This window comes from Pinus tabuliformis, chromosome 3_2 (assembly GCF_031772625.1).
Source record: "Pinus tabuliformis cultivar Carrire ecotype Pingquan chromosome 3_2, CPIR1, whole genome shotgun sequence".
Classification (NCBI taxonomy): domain Eukaryota; kingdom Viridiplantae; phylum Streptophyta; class Pinopsida; order Pinales; family Pinaceae; genus Pinus; species Pinus tabuliformis.
In genome coordinates, this window is record NC_142302.1 from 95,808,786 (window position 1) to 95,827,439 (window position 18,654).

An 18,654-nucleotide genomic window follows, 5' to 3' on the forward strand; every position below is an offset into this window, starting at 1 on the left:
GGGAGTTGGTTGGGAACAGTTGGGCCACGGGCACTAACAGGTGATCAGCAGGTAAAACCCGCGATCTCCGCCCGAAATTAAGGAGTTTTATATTTTTTAAGTGTTTTAGTACATATACGCGGGTTGGGTATATGCCTACCCGCGTATACATGCGTTTAACTCAGGGCAATGTAGCGTATAAGGGATAAAACATTGTTTTTTAAATTTTGGACCAGGTCTGGAAGGAGGAGTTGCCCTAGGCCATGAGTGCAGCATCACAAACCATAAGAGTGAGATTTGGAGCTATAACAGATGCCCCCTAATATATGAGGTCAGAAGGGGTACATGATAGCCAAAATGTATTAAGCAAGTACATGGAAAGGAAATCTGTCAAAAACCGAGAAGGACTTCACCAGAATTCAGCCTGCCAAGCCACAAAAGGAGATCAGAAAGAAACATTGTTTGAGGCGAGCATACCCATGCTCAGAAAAAGTAAAGCAAGTCCGCATATCAAGTACAAGCGGATCCAGTAAGTATACAAGTATAAATGACTGGAAAATACATAATGGATCATCTGATCATGATCGAACAAGTACATGTCTGAATATCACATATAAGACTGTCAATGATGCTGAAAGATACAACGGATCACTGATATCAAAGACTGATCCCAAAAGGTACCAACTGAACATGATGGAATAGGATGTTACTACACTACAAACTCAGGCGCCAGCATATAGAATGTCGCCATGACTGACTGCAACATATAAGGTGGAGTGGTATCAACTAGCAACAACAGGAGCAACTGTCAAGTGAACCAATGAATGCTGATACAACTTGAGGTCTTCACGACCGCCGTGGTACATTTCTACACCATGGGAATAAATGATCTGAATTCAACCATGTGAGAAATCATTTGATTACCGGTCATTGATGTATACCGTTAACAAACACGAGACTACTCACCGATAATGATAATAAGCGTCAAGGTACCCAGTACAATCTAACAAGTGTGAATAGATGAGCTGGAGTCGAACACCTGTAAGAATCTATCAATCAGGAGAAAATGATGGTTTCCCACTGTCGATAGCGAAGGATCTGCCACTATTGACTGCAAACCCCAAGGTACTGCCAAATGGACTCTAGATCTTTTCCCCAGAGCAATGAGTCGGAGTTGATAGGGAAAGATCCACTAGAAGGAAGGCATTAAGGCATCCTTCATCAATCTAGCACGAGTGTAACCCATAGGCCAATAATGTGGAAGGAATTAGATGAAAGAGATGTAGTAACCCAACCGAAGTACGTTTCTGGCGTACACAAGATGTGGCTAGCGCACGACAGAAACCATCTGAACCAACCAATAATGGAAGCTGACACAGAGGCGAGGTATCCACCAATAGGGTCAAATGGAAACCAAGGTACTGCACGAATCCCAATGTGTGATAATGTAAGCTGACGTCGAACATAAGGGAAACCACTCAGTCAAATACCCATGATACTGATCGATGCTGAGCACAAGGTGACCTATCAATAATGAAAATAGGGCCAGGGTGCAGCTCTAGACCTGTCCTCAGAGCAAGATGTCGTTGTCGATAAGGACAAAACCCGCCAGCAAGAAGTCAATGGAGACCTTCTCAAACCGGCATGAGTAAAGGACCAATATAGCTGATGTGATGATAGACATGATACTGACAACCAGGGATGGCCGACTGAAAAATGAGTCAAGAGACACCGCAGAGAGGCCGACTCAGGCTAACTTCTCTTGAACAGAAGCACGACTCAATGTGACTATGTGGCAGCATATGATGACTCTGTATAAGTTCGTCATGCAGGAGGCACAAATGAACCCTCCATATGATTGGAAGAGATAACCAACCGGGGGAGAACTGACTCAATAACAAGGTTACGACATACCAAGTCAAATTAAATCCCGCCCAAACGGAGGAGACTTTGCTTTGAGTGCTTTATTCAAGGGCGACACGACTGAATCTAGCTGCCAACAATAAATGGAAATACTGTCCCGTTCCCGCTCTTTTTGGAATATTTAATTTTTTTTCTTTTTCTGTTAAGCTTGAAAAAGAATAAAAGAATGCTATGGTATAGTGGAAAGAACGAGTGTCAGTGAAACAGATGATCTAGTTCCTGGGAATGGAACGTTCCTATGCTCAATGCAGGGAGGTGAAAACTGGTCAGTGACACTCAAAGGTGCGTTCCTTCCACAGGTCAAGGTGTGTCAAGTTGCAGTAGTCAAAGGTATGCAAGGTTGATTTTGCAGTCGTCATGGTCAAAAGTTGGCTTAAACACAAGTCCAAGTGAAGCCGGCTCTAGGCCAAAAGGTGCAAGTGGTCAACATGCAATGCAGTAGCACAACTCAACACAAAGGAGCCTCTAGGGTATAAGGCCAGAACGAAGCGAAGAAGCTAAGAGGAATGAGTCTTCAACGCATAAGTCATGGCGGGACTACAGAGGACTCCCGAGCCTACTCAAATCGGAGCAACATGGGCAAAAAATGTCAGTGAGGTGCTAACTACGATGCCCACGTAAAGGATGGCTCTACCATCATGTCATGATTTAAAGAATCGGCGAGTGAAGATGGCTTACGAACCATAACACGATGGGATCGACCCTATGGCTAGTGTATCGACAAATGGAGGCTAGTATGCATAATGCAGTGGAAAAATGGTGTCCCTAACCTATATGCCAGTGAGAAAATGATACCTGCCATGACGGGTCAGCAGTCATGGAACCATCTCGAAACTGTCAAAAAAACGTCCAAAATGTCCTAAAAATCAAACCATTCTCGACATTCCAAGCTCCCAAGTTAAAAGTCACATGAGGCCAAATAAAATAAAATTTTGAAAAAATTTTACATTTTCAAAATCTATAAAAGAGCTTTTGGACTCACCATTTTCACCATTTGAGTTTGAGAGCAAAGAATTGGAGCAAAAGGAGCAAACTTCCCATATGCCAAATTCAACCGTTCGGATTCTTCAAAAACCTCCAGGTAACTCTTATACTTATCTTGCAATTGATTGTGACTAGTTTTAAGATTTTTAATTAATGTTTTACCGTTGAATTTTTTGCCAAAAATTTCACCGCGGCGTATACGCAGGTTGGTAATATAAAACTTGCGTACAAGCGGCCCTATACGCGACTGTGTGCACAGGGACCCGCGTATACGCCACGAGCATTTTTAAACAAAAAACTAACGGTTGAAAATCATTTTTTCCTCAGGATGCCAGTCACCTGGCGAGAAAGAGAGCATGCAGCGGTGGATAATGAAGTCATGAACGATCCTGAACCTTTGGATGCCCTACGGGGATGCGGTTTGCTTAAATTCTTCAAACTGCCGAATATGAAAGCAAACACATGTCTGCTTGAGATGCTCATTGATTATTGGGAGATATCGAGGAGGATGCCTTTATGATTGACCAGATGCCACTCAGGATAGAAGTGGAGGATATCTATTTCATCACGGGCCTTTCCCGAAGGGGAGAGGTAGTCCATTCCTGGGGCAGGACACGGCGCAGTCTCACGATCGAGGACTATGTACAGATATATTGCCCGAGACATCCCAAGAAGGTTGGGAGTCAGATTTCCATCACACATGTGGCGAGTTTATGACTGAGGATAATCTTGTTCACCATAGCTCGAGTGAACGGATCAGCCTCTCTACATCAGGCATCATGGCTAACCATGAGCGTGGCAGTTGACTATCTCACCACTGTATTTGACTAGTGTACTCCTCTTCTGGACAACATGAAGAGCCAGCTCACTCTTATCAAGAGGGGACAGACCAAAAACTTTGTATATGGGACTATCCTGTGTTCTTTCTTTTTTGAGAAGGTTCCTGCACTCTGCCCTAGGGTAGCAGTTTCCATCAGCACCCCACGAGATCCACGCATGGGCCGGTGGGCTGACCTGATGAAACGTCTAGGGGGTGGGGAGGTCCCATGGACTGCATTTGACGATGACTTCTTTACCTGGTGGGATCAGCAGATCATCGCCATAGATGACTACCCCTATGCTGGGCTGGATTTCTGAGGAGATCATGATCTAGCATTACCACCGAACGCAGCATGGGGCGACATTGGTAAGTATTTTTTGATTTTATGATTTTTTTGGATTTTTCAGATATAATGATGAATTTTGAAAAATATTTTTTATGGGATTCAAATGACTAATATGATGATCATGTTCGAGATATTGGGCCGGTATGACCAGATGGGTTCCCGCGGCATGGACGGCGCGGCCGAGGAGCCGAAGAGGCAGCTGCTGATATAGAACAAGTTCTACATAACGTCTAGCGACACTTGACGAGACTGAGTTGCCGAGTACCGATGGCTGCCATAGAGGACCTTCCTAAGGATATGCAGCGTCATGTGGTTGGCATGCCACGTGACTGGGTTCGCACTTTTCGGTGTGTGGCCAATGCGATAGTTACCTGCTTAGCCGCCCATCCTGAGCTGGGGCATTAGATATGCCGGACATGATTATGGGAATTTGAGTCCCAATTTTGTATATTTTTGGAGAGACATATGTACGCTCGAGACTCTTTATGATATATATATATATATATATATATATATATATATATATATATATATATATATATATATATATACAGTTCGACTTTTTTATGCTTGATTTTATTGTGATGAATGATTGATGTGCCAGTCTAATGCTTGATTAGCAATAGAATCAGCTAACCAATTATGAGATCTTGGAATGTGTAAATAATTAATATAAGTAAATGATCTTTGCAACAACCTCGCCCTTAAATACTGGCGATATAAACATGGATCCCTTACCCGATAAATGTTGTTTAATTGTGACACTATCAATTGAGAATCAAGATAAACTACCAATGAGTCAATTCCATAAGAAATTGCCTCGGATAGTAAATTAATGACGGCAGTATACTCAGCCATGTTGTTTGAAGCAGGACCGATGCATACGCCTCTTGATACGATCAATTGACCAGTTGGATAATAGAGTACCCAAGCTGCGGAAGCGAGATTCTGAGTGTGCCGACTAGCACCATCGGCGAATCCAAAATAGACCAAGTCATCCATCAACACCTGTCACAGCAGACCAAAAAGTGTTGATATCAAAAAAATCTCGATGATATATGTACAAATATACATAATGTACAAAGAAGCCATTGCCTAACTCCTACTTAAGAAAAGTACTTCTTTAGGTAGAGCCCGTTTCGGGGCTCCGCCAGCTTGTTTCCCTCAAAATCGATTAACTCATACGACCCTTTTTCTAAAACTCGTTTAATAATGAAAGGACCGTACCACATAGGCTTAAAATTGCCTGCCCCCAAGGTGTCTTTATCTTGGTCATAGACCAAGACAAGGTCACCTTCAGAAAAGACTCGAGGACGGACAACTTTATCATACTGCATTTTAACCCTTTTCTTATGAGCCTCATTCATCGTGGCGGCATCTCGACGCTGCTCATCGAGATGTTCCAAGTGAAGGAGGCGCTCTTCGAGACTCGAAGTCTCTGGAAGGAGCTCAACAACTAACTTAAGAGATGGAATTTCACATTCAACCGGAAAGATAGATTCCATCCCATAAACCAACTGAAAAGGTGTAAAACCAGTAGTAGTCTTTACAGAGGTCCGGTATGCCCAAAGAGCCGAATACAACATAACGTGTCAATTGGACCGATTTTTATCAATTGTCCGTTGGCGGATCGTCTTAAGAATTGTATTGACTGCCTCCACCTGTCCATTGGCCTGAGGATAATAAGGAGACGAATGCTCCTGTCGGAAACCCAATTTGAGAGCCAATTCAGACATCAGTTGATTCTGGAAATGACTGCCATGATCAGTGACAATCTCTCTCGGGATACCGAATCTTGAGATAACCTGATTAAAAAGGAACAATGTTGTCATGTCTCTATCATTTTTATAAGTGGGCATGGCCTCGGCCCACTTCATAAAGTAGTCTACAGCCACAATAATGTACCTGTGATTCGCTGCTGAAGACGGATTACAAGTTGTAAAATCAATACCCCACTTAGCAAAGGGACCGACGGTGACAACGGGAAAAAGAGGAGCTGGATGTGCATGCATATTCCGAGTATAAATTTGACAGGGGTGACAACGTTTGACTTCTTCCACACAGTCTTTAAAGAGTGAAGGCCAAAAATAACCGGCACGTAAGATGCGCTGGGCTGTAGCAAGCCCTGATAGATGACCACCACAAGCTCCACTGTGGTAGTCATTTAGCACTGAATCTGCTTCCTCTAAGGTTAAATAGTGCCGAAGGATTGAATCAACCCCTCGACGGTATAATCTATCACCAATGATAACATAATTTTTATCCAGGTGACGTAATTTTCGACGTTCATCCTTGGAGAAAGTAGAGGGAAACTTCAAAGTCTAGAGATAACAATGATATCTCCATACCAAGGGTCGAGTGAAGAGATGAGGAATAAATGTTCATCGGGAAATCTTTCCTCATAAACAATATCCTCTCCACAAGGCAGCTCAGAAATTAGCTCAGCGAAAACCATGGATTTCTTAGACTTGGCAGACAAGAACTCGAGATCAAATTCTTGAAAAATGACTATCCATCAGTTATATTTGCCCCCAATCACTCGCCTACTGAGGACAAATTGAAATGGATTGACCGCCGCTAAGACAAAAGTTTTGCGTAGCAGGATATAATGACGAAGCCGCTGGACAGCATGGACAGCTACCAAGGCCAACTTCTCAACCGGAGAATAGCGAAGTTCAGGACCTATTAAGCCTCAGCTCAAATAATAAATCACATGCTCGGTGAGAGCATCGTCCTCCTGAACGAGAACCATACCAATGGTTGATTCTGCTGCAGCGAGATATAAAAGGAAGTCTCTACCATAATCCGGTGGATTCAAAAGCGGGGTGGAGACTAATGCCTTTTTCAAAGCATCGAATGACCGTTGTGCAAAGTCGTCCCACACAAATGGAACTAATTTCCGTAGCAAACGCATGAACCCTTTAGTGATCTCGGCATAGTTTGCTATAAACCGTCTTAAGAAATTAGCCTTCCCTTGAAGACTTTGAAGTTGTCGAATTGAGGACGGGGGAGGCAACTGAACTATTGCCTCAACCTTGAAGGGATCAACCCGAATCCCTTCATTTGACACAATGAACCCTAACAACTGACTGAACGTAACCGCAAAAATGCACTTGTTGGGATTCAACCGAATTTTATAAAAACGACATCGCTCGAAAACCATTCGAAGATTACTAGGGTGATCAGTTCTCTTTCGAGAATGAGCAGCGAGATCATCCAAGTATGCTTCAATGACATGTTTGATGTCGTGGAAAGCATATGACATGGCCCGCTGAAAAGTGGCTCCAGCATTTTTAAGACCAAAAGGCATCTTTCTATATGAAAAGGTACCCGAGGGACATATAAAGGTTGTCTTATGTTGATCTTCAGGACGGATAGAAATTTGATTATAACCAGAAAAACCATCCATGAAGGAAAAAATATCATTACCCACACACTCGTCGATAATCTGATCAATGAATGGTGTGGGGTAATTATCTTTCGGACAAGCCTTGTTTAGGTCCCTAAAATCGATGCATACTCGGATTGTTCCTTGCTTTTTATCCACAGGGACTAGATTAGAAACCCAATCAGTAAGAGGAACAGGGTATATGAAGCCCGCCTTTAGCAGCTTCTCAACTTCAGCTTTGATAGCTACTGCTTTCCTAGGGTTAAACGACCGAAGCCTTTGACGAACCGATTTGGAGTTTTCATACGTCTTGATCTCATGTTGAACTACAGATGGGTCAATGCCAGGCATTTCTTCATAAGACCAAGCAAATACATCTCGAAATTCCTTGAAAAGGTCGGTGTAAATTTGAATTTCTTTAGGGGAACATTCAATTCTGATGAAGAGATTCTCGATCATGTTAGGGTCCCTAGAGATTTTTATAGGTATCGTTTTTGAAATCACCGACATGTTACCTTCGGCACGAGCGTGTGCTGAAGCCAAAGGATTTGACACCGTACAAACATCACTACTAAAGAGCTCGGAGAATCTAGATTCTACTCCCTGCAATGGAGGAAGAAAGTATGAACGATGGTGTAAGTCTTCCCAAGGTCGATCTATACCCATCATTGCTTTGAGGATTGCTTCTTCAGAAGGTAAAACTGAATCTAAGCAGTCCAAGGCAGAGTTAGAATCAAGGCTCCAGGCCGGGGCCACATCACCATCTAACTACTATTCAGAAAATGGAGTAGAGTGGTCGTCTGCAGAGTTGACGATAGACTGATATCTAAGCTTAGCTGCAGATATAGGGAATGCCATTCCATTTTCCTTCAACTAATGTGGTCATAGGTGAAGGCAAGGTCCAAGGGTCTGAAAAATAACGAGTTCGGAAGAACTCTTCGCAAGGAGACTCCTTAGATGATGAAACGGCATTGGTTCTAGCGAAAGGAGAGGGAAGATCAAAGGTACCCATCAATGAGGAATACATCCCCACTCCTAAATTCTCAGTAGGCGGACGAGGGTTATCCACTAAAGGAACAGTAGAGTCAAAGTTTTCTTGAGGATGGACTGGACAATAATCCAATTGATCAACCTTAACGATTTTCCCCTCATGAGGAAAGCGAATGACACAAAACAAAGTCGAAACAACGACGTCCATTTCGTATACCCAGTTCCTTCCTAAGAGGAGATTGTAGTCTAGGTTAGCATCTATGACTTCTACTTCAATATTGACGACCTTTCCCCCAACACATATAGGAAAGGCCAAGATAATCCCATGCGGCTTATGAGAATGACCATCAAATGCAGTCAAGACGGTAGGTGAAGGAACAGCCGAAGGCGATCCAATAGCCTTCCAACATGACATCGACATGACGCATGTGGAAGCTCCTTCATCGATAACGGTACGAAAAATGTTAATTTTCCGGTATGTAGACTTTATTTGGAAAGCCATATGATGAGGGAGTCACTTTTTGACATTTAACATGTCAAAAGTGAGCACTAAAGAGTTAGTTGGATTGACTGCCCCAATCGCGGAAAGTAAAGCACTTCGTTGAGCCGGACACGACTGGAGAACCTCTAAAGCGGACATGGCACATAGACTCTGAGCCAGATCCTCAACAATGGAGTAATTCTGGGCGGCCCTAGCATTAGGATTAATAGTTGCGCGTTTAGTGGAACCTTTCGGTATCCGTGGTATAGTCTCGACAGGGGGTCGCTCAATATGAAGGTCGGTATTTCCGGGAGCAGTCTTGTCCTTGGAAGTTTCGGCTTCACCGTAATCACGTGACCGAGTAGCCACATGGACGTTAGAACCCATCATGAAAACATTTGATGATTTTTCCCCTTCCTGGTTGCCCCCTGCGAAGGTTCCTGGGTTTGAACTCGCGCCAGCAAGAAGTTGCTACCCTTGGGGAAAAGGGTTGGTTAACACAGCCTGAGAACTAGAAGTCCCTTGTTTCCCTAACAAGCGTTGAGCATCTTCAATCTTGGGGCAGAGGTGAGTTAAATGGTCTCCACTGCACAACTTTCATGGAAACTTGACTTTCTTTCTAGACTCATTTCTACCACCACCAGCATTATTGCCGGATTTATTTGCGTCAGCCTTCCCATCCTGGTTCTTTTTCTTACCTTGTCCTTTCTTTTTCCCATTGGAATTTTGATTTCCTTTGGGGTTAGCAGATTGGACGACATTAATCGAAAAGGTTTGGGAAGCGGAGGGTTAGACGATGTGACTTGGTTGTTAGAAGCAGTTTGTAAAGACAAATGCTGCAGTTGGTTCAACAAGTTCACCGCATTTGTGTCTACCGACCCAACGATACCATCTGCATGGGGGCCTGGCTTCGACTTGGCTATGTCAACCTTAGACCCAAGAGCATCTGGCAAGTATTTTTGTAGGATCCCAGACCGAGAGTAGATCAATTCTAATTGTTGGGCCCTAAAAATGGCTTGCTCCTCAAAAGTGACTCCAGACATGGAGACATCCTTAGAGATCTTGGGTTGTAAAGATTTCAAAAACCATTCGAGACGGTACTTTGGAGGGATTTCGGCTTTAATGAGCCTCTTTCTCCGTCTCCATTCCTGAATATGGTCAGAAATGTGAGTTGCCTTATCCTGACGAAAAGTGGCCAGAAGTTCAATCCCGACATCATAACGGATAGGCAACTGGAAATGATTTAAGAAAATATTAGCTAAGTCAGCGAAAGATGTAAAGCTGCCCCCTGGAAACTCTATATACCATTTGGTTGCATTAGCAGTCAAGGTACGTTGAAAAAGTCTCAACCTAATCGAGTCATCAATAAGGGAGTTAGATGAGCACCACAAATGGAATGTGGTTACATGGTCGCCTGGGTCTTCACCGCTCTTCCCTTCGAATTTTGGAATGTCCGAAGGGAGTTTGGTTGGGACCGCCCATGCCAAATTATATTTGATTGGACGTTTGTTAACTTAGTGATATCTGGCAAGTTCAAATTTGCCAGAAACAGAAGCCTAGGAGGACCTTGGGGATTCCACCCAGACTGGGCGGAGCTCCCAAAGTTCTGAAAAGATTGGCCTGGATTTTGGAAGGCATCAGGCTGCCTGAAGTAGCCAGCAGAACCAGCTGAAACAAAAGGCAAGCCTTGTGATCCAACAAAATTCGGAGTTTGACCAACTCCAGCCACAAAACCTCCATAACCAGCAAAGTTTCCTCCTAAAGGATTATAAGGAGTTGATAATCCCTGATACAGATTCCAAGACAAAGCTAAGGGAGGAATACTTTGAAATGAACTAACTGTGGAGTACAGCCTATTCCCTTGTTGGTCGAAAAACGGATTCCCGTTTCCCGCGCCACTAACCCCAGGGTTAGTCCAACCTTGGAAAGGATTGTTGCTTTGTCCTATAGAAGAAAAAGGCATGGATCCTATTGTCGGGTTGGAATGTGGTATATGACCACTTCCAAAAGGAAAACCCTGGAATGAAGCCGATCCACCCATCATGGACGTGGCGGCACTAAACGGAACCGATGGAATACCCTATGAATGGGTTCCAAATGGGAAGAATCCAGAACTAAAAGCATTGGTTTGGGAATTTCCACTCATGGACGGAATGGAGGTAGACCCAACTAAAGATGTGCTAGCAAAAGATCCAAACAAAGAAGCAGAGGAGATGGAAATCGTTCCTCCCCCTTGTATCGATGTTGGAGTCTGCATAGTTGTAGCACTTGTAGTAGAAGCCATGCTTCCAGTAGTGGTCATCGACGGTAAGTGCGTAGCGTAACCTGGACTTGACGGTCTATGCGTCGGAGTCCCAACGTATTGTAATACGTCCGGATGGCTAGATGGTAGGGGAGAATTCAGAGCCGCTAACGACTCTGAGAGTTCTTCTACCTCTATGTTATTCTCTATTTGAAAGAGAACTCGAGAGAGAACTGGAGTGTTCCTTTCTTGCTCTACGGAAGTGCCAGGCCTTGCTTGAACACTAATGCCCCCGAGAGGAGGATCAATCCCTAATGCGTCAACTGTCGTGGGACGAAACCCAATAACAGTATTACCTCTGCGCCTTCTAGGAGAAGGCTCTAAACTTGGTGGTGAAAGACCACGAAGTCTTCGAGACCGTCTAGGTGATCGGTCAGCCACTTTGAATTTTTTGTTAATATCTAACTAAAGACTCAAAAAATTGAAAGCTAGGCCAACTAAGAGCACAGAGCACACACTATAAAGTCCCTAAAGATATCAGCCAGTCAAACAACTTCCAAGTATTTCCGCTCCGGGTGATTAGGACCGGACACCAAAATACAAGAAAGTGAATTAAGGGGCCTTCTGAAGATAGTCTGGGATGATCAGGGCCCAGTCCTATCAGTGAAGGTAACAGAGGAAGTTACACTGACCTCCTAACAATAGCCCGCGTCGGTGCAAGCCCCCAAGCTTCGCAAGGGTGCCCTCCAGTAGTACCGTTGAGAGTGATGCAACGTCGACCTCAGGTGCCATGGGATTCCCCTTCGCAGCCACCTGTGTAGATCCCTAGGAGTAGCAACTATGGATACCAACTTGTCACAGAAGCCATGCGGAAGAGTTGTGAGGTACGTTCAGACAAGTAGGAGAGGGGGTATCTCTCTTCCCTATCTTCACAGACCCTCGTGCTTAACTCCCAGATCTGGAGCTTTACTGGTCTTCCTAACGCTATTGGATTTTCACTCACTATTCAGACTCCTATGTTTGACAATTTAAATGGCCTTGGAGAGTTAACTCTCCACTCGCCTAATCCAAGGCCCTAAAATCCTAAAACTTGTTGGTGTATCTAACTTAAAAAAACATTTTAGTGAATTTTAATTAGCGCTTGATTTTAAAATAGGTTGTTCTTTAAGTCACGGGATAAACGGAAGTGAAACTAGTGGTGTTTTGACACAAAAGAAATTAATAAAAACCAAACTACATGCACATGCACTTGTTTTCGTTTTTTGATGAAAAGCAATTTCTACAGGGTTCAGAGGAACTTCTAATAAAAAAAAATTCTTTTCCTTTCTTTAATTCACACTTCACACTCACAAAAGTTAACAAAGCTATGGATGCCTAAAAAGATATGCAAATCTATCGTAATGCAACAAATATATGCTGATGCAAGATTCGAAACTACTCTAAAATCAAGAAATGAAAGTTGCTTGCTTATCAATTTTTATTTTGCCACTTAAAATGTTTAGATGGAATATGAGATGCTATCATTCATTTTGTCTAAACACTAAAAACAAGTTTCAAGACAAACAAAAAGCACTTTAATTCATTGAAAGGAAACCAAATCAAAACCAAGTTCAAGAAAGCAAAACCAAGTTTTTCAAAAAGTTTTCTTTAAAAGCAACAGCAAAAGAGTCTTTTAAAAAATGCTCTCAACAAGACTGAAACTTTGTGATTGAAGAATAGGCAACAAACACTTTTGCAAGTTGACACCACCCAATGGATGAAAACTCAACAAAAAGAGATGTGTTTAAATATGCTCTTAACAATCAAAAGTAGCAATGAAAGCTTTGGCAACAAAGACCAAAAATATCAAAAAGACAAATTTCAAGAAAGTATCAATCAACAACTTTCATGAAACAAAGAAGTGGATGGTCACAAAAAGCGGTTTTGTCAAGCAAAAAAAAATTCACCAAAAGCAAGATTTAACACAAAGATTGAGATCAATCTTCCTGCCTTGATGAATCAGAGCAGCCAAGATTCCCAGCAAGAAATCTTGCGTGCTTAAGCAAAAAACGATGATGCTTGCAACAACAAAAACAAGACCAATACTACTTACAATCAGAGAGAATTTGGAACAAGATGCTTGCTGTAAAACTAACAACTGACACTGGAAAGTGACTGTTTAAGACTGAATCAAACCAGTAGATAGACCTTCAGAGACAAAAAGATTTAAAAATCTTGAAAATTGCAAGATATACGCGATTGTACTGATGTACATATTGCATGTATACGCGACTGTGATTAAGGAAACCTGCATATACGCGGGTTCACTTAAGGAAACATGCGTATATATGCTTCTGTAACTAAGAAAAACAACGTATATAAAAGATTTCAAGAAAAATAAAAAACAAACTGAAGAAACTGGCAAAACTTAGAATTCAAGAACAGACCACACAGCAACAGCAAGAAAACAGGTAGCTGAGCCCTAATTGGCTTGAAAACACCCAAACTAGGAACAACAACAATGTTGTCCCCAGTGGAGTCACCAATTATGTTAAGGGAAATGTTCCCCTAGGGCTTTTGGGTTAAAACCCTAGCAGACTAAAAGTTGTCTATACAGAGAAACACACATTCACACAACCATTATGCTATTATAAGCAAATTCTATGAAAAGGGACGTACCTGAGGTCCTACATTTGAGAAGGTCCTTTAGGGTCCAAACCCTTCTTGGAGTTCCCTTTTTGCTCCTATGATCTGCAAAACAACCAATTCAAGAGAGCACAACAGTATATGGACAAAACCTTATAAAGAAACCATCTTCATGTTATAATGAAAGGTAGTTAGTTATGAAATTTAAACAACCATTCACATATGAATTCTAACATGAATGTCATAAACATGAAGAAGATTTATATCACGAACCAAGACATGTGTTTCTTTTATTATAGACAAATAAAGCACAGAAAAGGAATAATTTCACCTGAGTCATCCTTTCGCAGGCTCCAAGCAAAGCTTTCTTTCGGATTCGTCCAGCCTCAAGCCTTTAAAAAACTCCTTCCATGACTTACTCCATGATGTCATAAGTAGTGGATGAACATCAACACACAAGGAAACAAAGGTTTCCTGTACAAATGGGGGAAGTGCAGGAGGCACAAGGATCTTCAGACCTGGTCAGGGAAAAATCTCAGCATAATAACCTTTCTCTCTCTTCTCTCTTCCTTTAGGCCATCCCATTGAAGCCTTTTTATACTTCTCCCAAAGTAGTTTTTAAGTTGGGAGTTGGTTGAGAACAGTTGGACCACGGGCACTAACAGGTGATCAGCAGGTAAAACCCGTGATCTTCACCCGAAATTAAGGAGTTTTATATTTTTTTAAGTGTTTTAATACATATACATGGGTTGGGTTTATGCCTACCTGCGTATACACGCGTTTAACTCAGGGCAATGTCGCGTATAAGGGATAAAACACGATTTTTTAAATTTTGGACCAGGTCTGGAAGGAGGGGTTGCCCTAGGCCATGAGTGCAGCATCACAAACCATAAGAGTGATATTTGGAGCTATAACACTTGTTGGTCGGCAAGTACACCCGATAGTTGTGAAGTGTATCAATGTACCCCAAAAATATCCCCAACTCTGTTGTCAGCTCAAGCTTCTTCCGTGCATCTTTGGTCACATGGAAACATACCGATGGCCCAAAAATCCTGAAGTGACCAATATCTAACCTCTTACCGAAATAAGCCACCTCTGGTGTCTCTATCTTCATCCCAAGATTCTGATGTGGGCTATGGTTTTGCAAATAAACCATTGTGTTGCATGCCTCAGCCCACAAGTGTAGTGGTAGGCCCTGATCATGCAACATCGCCCGAGTTTCCCTTATAATGCTTTTGTTCTTCCTCTTGGCCACCACAATTTGTTGTGGGTTATGGGGTGTCGGCAACTCCCATTTAATCCCTTCTACTACACAAAGGTTCTTAAACTCATTTGAGACATACTTACCACCATTATCACTCCTCAGAGCTTTAAACTTCTTGCCAAACTCTTTCTCAACCAATGCTTTAAATTCACAAAACTTTGTGAAATTTTGATCCTTCTTCTACATGAAAAATATCCAGCATTTATGACAAAAGTCGTCAACAAATATAACATAATATCTGTGCTTGTTTGTGGATTCTATCGATAATGGCGCACACACATCTGAATGGACTCACTCTAGAATTGCCTCTACTCGACTGTCTCTATCATGAAAGGAAGCCTTCGTGTATTTTCCCAAAGTACACCCCTTGCATGTATCAACTTGCTCAAACGTACCTTTGGGAAGATCAATAGAGATCTGCTGCATGATTTTCAAAACCCCATGATGTAAGTGGCCCAATCATCTATGCCACAACTTGCCAACGTCTCGGCTCTGTACCTTCTCTTATTTCATGCTCAAAGCAACACAATCCTCTACCTCCAAGTTATAGAGGTTCTTAACTTGAATCCATATCTTCTTCACTTGACCTATGGCTATGTGTCGAAGGAATGCCTTTCCTTTCGAGAAAAACACATCATAGCCTCTATCCTCAAGCATGGCAACCGATACTAAGTTATTCTTCAACCCAAGAACATACATAACATCCATCAAGGTGAGAGGAGCACCCTTCTCTCTCTGAAAAGTAATCATGCCCAATCCAGTAGCACTATACCTCCCGTCGTCACCCACCTTGGTATGCATCTGGAGATCTTTCTCTTCCAGGTCATTGAACAACTCCTTGTCAACAGTAATGTGGAATGAAGCTCCATTGTCAAGATACCATACACTACCCATCATTGATGACACCATGCATGCAATGAGAGTAAATTCCAATTCGAATTGAGAGGCCAAAGCCTCACCCGTTGCTCCTCTTGAGGACTTCTTCTTGGACTTATTGAGCGAACAATTTGTAGCAAAATGGCCCAGCTCGTGATAATGAAAGCACTTAACTTTCATCATGTATTTATTCTTACCTCCATGGCAAGAATATGATTTGGAATGGGATGCCTTCCCTTTCCCTTTCCTTGCCTTACTCGCTAAGGCACACTTTTCCTCATCATCAATCTTTGATGAGGAACCATCTCTAGTGTTTCTTCTAATCTCCTCCTCCATCAAATCTAACCACAGTCGTTCCCAATCTGGTAGCTTCTCCCTTCCATTCACAGAGTCATGATAGCTATTCCAACATTTAGGAAGGCCTAGGAGAGCTAGGCTCACCATATCATCCTTGACAACGGTTATTCCAACACTTCCAAACTCATCACAACAATGAGTGAACTTAGTCAAGTATTTTGGAATGGTCTTGCCTTTCTCCATCTTGATTTTTCGAAGTTTTTCTTTCAATGCCAATTTCCTATGGTCACTATTGTTCCGGAATATGTTCGTCATTGCTTTCCACATAGCATATGGGGTGTCCTTCCCATGAAGACTCGAGACAATGTGGTATCAAACTCCCTCAAGGATTATTCACCTCGCCTTCGCCACACACTTCTTCTATTCAACCATATTTTGTGCATCTGATGTTGCTGGCTTAAGAATGTCTTGATCAACGAATTCCTTCAAGCCATTGTCCTCCAACACAAACTCCATTTTTTCCTTCCAGGCTATATAATTTGAGCTACCTTCCAAGGCGTACTCAAGTCGCAAATCATAGAATGTCGTTTGTCGATCCTGAAGTATGTATTGCAAATTTGAATTTCACCTGTAACCAAAAACTCAAAACTTCGAAATCTCCTCTAGTGTATTTTCTTCAACTCTGATACCATGTATAGTTTCCTATAGATTCAAAACTCATGTAATGTACTAAAACACAAGACAAGTGTTAAATTTGGACAACTAGGTCCAAACTCCATGTTCTGATGCTCAGATTAAGAGGCTAATATTTTTGTTGGATTCCTCTTTTTGAGAGGTGTAAAATCCATATAAAAATAGTCTTAATCCGATGAGCAGAACTTATATTGTGAATTTATTATTCTTAATAAATTATATGTGCAAGGTCAGCCAGTTTTGTAATGTAGGCTCACATGCCCAACAGATGTGTCACACACCCTCATTGATGGATATATATACAGGAAAAGTTGGAGAGAATTTTATCACAACTCAACTCACATCTTCCTCTCTCATCTGAGAGAGTACGCTACCTGGAGGACGAATTTCAGCCACACGTGGGAAGGACGAAGAGGACAGACCGTACGGATTTTCTGCTGCTAGGGTTTCGCAGAAAGTTTGACCAGCGTTGACTTTGGTCAACGCTTGGTCCAATCAAGCTGAAAATTGGTGGAAAGTTCGATTTTTGAAGGCCGTACTATCTGGCACAAAAATCGAGGTCAAAGGGTTGACCGTTTTGCTGCTGTGTTGACTTTTAGCTTGCTGCCCCTGCGTTGACTTTTCATGACAGCGTTGACTTTTTGTAGAATTGACTTGGGTTGACTCATCTACTAGTTGGAGGGATCTTGTGACACATCTGGGCTAGCTGACCAAAGGAGACTTTGCTGGTTGAAGCATCCTGTTGACCGCCGAAACGAACACACACATTTTTCTTGTTTCTGATTTGTCTTCTGTAAGATCTGCTTATATGTTCTATCTGCATTTTGCTTAACTACTTGTATGATTGCTGTGAGAAAAGTGAAATTGCTCTTAGCATAGAACATCTACAAAAATTTACAACAAGAATCTACTCTACTCTTTAAACAACGGAAACCAAGGATCGATGAAAACAATAATTGACAAGAGTAAGATAATCAAAGACACATAACACAAATGTTTCCATGTGGAAAGCCACTACTAAAACCCCAACTATATATTGCATTAATAAAAAATCTGAGTGATAATACAAAGCTTTTTCTCACAAGAACAATTCCACACAAGTACGATCAACTCTCTGCCTCACTAGGCCTCACTGATTAACACTTAGCCAATTTTTGTTGCTTGTTGAGCCTTTATTTCCTTGCACAATTCCTGTGAGGAATAGCCCATGTTTAATTGGGAATTCCTTCTTCCATAACTGCACAATCCAAAACTAGTTCCTCTTCTGATTGCATGCATGATTTGTATAACTCAGATCATTCTACAACTGATAGTACATTGTCCCTGCACTCTAGTCTCAACTGGGTCTTTCTCTTAACTGACATGCATGAGTTTCTCATGTGGGAATCTTCAGTTAGTTGGAGTAGCACTGAGGATGCACTAGTGAACCAACTCACTACTATACCTCTTCTAGTTCCACAAACAATTAGAACTAGTTTAATTGTCTATAACTCAGTCAAATAAAATAAACTAATCCTAGACCCCTAAAATTTAGGGAGCACAAATACATGACTGCTGAACTATTTCCAACTTGAAATTCCTAATCTAATTAAGTTAATTAAAATTAATTAACTATTTACTAGTTGTTATGAGAATAGAATTCGATTTTAATTCATAGTTTAATTCAAGGAAAAATTAAACTGGAATTTCTTGTTGCCATTTCTCAACAAAGGGTTGTACTCTATGGGATATTTATGTTACATATCA